This window comes from Nannospalax galili, unplaced genomic scaffold, assembly GCF_000622305.1.
Source record: "Nannospalax galili isolate Female #2095 unplaced genomic scaffold, S.galili_v1.0 scaffold202, whole genome shotgun sequence".
Classification (NCBI taxonomy): domain Eukaryota; kingdom Metazoa; phylum Chordata; class Mammalia; order Rodentia; family Spalacidae; genus Nannospalax; species Nannospalax galili.
In genome coordinates, this window is record NW_008349000.1 from 333,474 (window position 1) to 334,715 (window position 1,242).

At 41.4% G+C, this 1,242-nt stretch overlaps 1 pseudogene; it reads right to left on the bottom strand.

Annotated features, from left to right (window-relative positions):
* Positions 1–550: 550 nt before the first annotated feature.
* On the bottom strand, positions 551–1,009 carry LOC103744403 (annotated as a pseudogene).
* Between the last annotated feature and the right edge of the window lie 233 nt (positions 1,010–1,242).

Sequence of the window (1,242 nt, forward strand, 5' to 3'; positions counted from 1 at the left end):
TGTTGGAATTAGAGGTGTGCACTATCATATCCAGTTTCTCCTCTTTCAACGGAAGTGTGCACACTGAGTGTGTCTGAGTTAAAACTCCCACAGTACTAAATGGAGGGCTGCTATGGATGGGGCTATTGTCAGTATAAAAGCCTAGGGCAGAGAGGTCTAAGGTGAACACAGGTACCCCGGGGTGCTGGCTATGCACCCCTCCAGGTAGGCCAGAGTATCCAGGTCTTGCTTGATTCAGAGGCTGACCTGGACCTTCAGGTCACTCCTATTTTATTACTGTGTTCTGTTTTTCTCCCTATCTTCTTATACCACTATTTTGTAATTAGGGCAAGGTGAGAGGTTCAACTAACCTAAGAATCTTAACTGCACCTCAAACTGTCTTACTCAAACATTTTTATTCTTTTGAAAATATAACTGATTTCTACTTACAATTATTTTTAAGATAAACATTGTCAGCTGAAAAAACAGGTGGGGCATAGGGCTAAGGATCATCACCACCCCTGGGTACAGCACTGTAAATGAGTTGCGGGATGGTGGTGGGAAGGACCAGCTAATGAGTCTTTTCCAGGAAGGCCTTGAAACACCTGAAGAATTGCTGATACACCAGCTCAAAGTCAGAGTCATTGCCGTAATAGGGCTCTTCAAAAAATGAGTTGGATCGTAGCTCCCAAGGAGCTCAATTTTAGCTCTACAGTTTTTAACTCGATTGCTTTTTCTATTCAGATCTCTCAGATTGCTTTCATCCATACACAGTATATAATCGAATGCAGCAAAGTCTTCTTTAGTAATCTGCTGAGCAATGTGATTCATGGGGATGCCAGGCATTCTCATGCAGCTCTACCCTCGATAGTCAGGGGGGTTCCCCACTTCATAGGTAGATGTAGCCACACTGTCTATTATCTGAAATGTTTCCATCAGTTACCAATTTTCTGAAAACTTCTGCAATGGGTGACTGGCAAATGTTACCCAGACTGATTTCCACAGTAGTTATACTAGTTTTTTATCTCATCCACAGTGGTTGAGGGTTCCCCTTTCCCCACATCCATGCCAGCTTTTGGTGCCATTTGTTCCCTTAATCTTAGCCATTCTGACTGGGGTTAGTTGAAATCTTAAAGTAGTTTTGATTTGCATTTCCCTAATTATTTGGGACGTTGAACACTTTTTAAGTGGCTTTTTAAGTACTTTATTTATTATTTTTATTTTATGTGTATGAATGTATTGCCTGTATGTAAGTGTACCTGT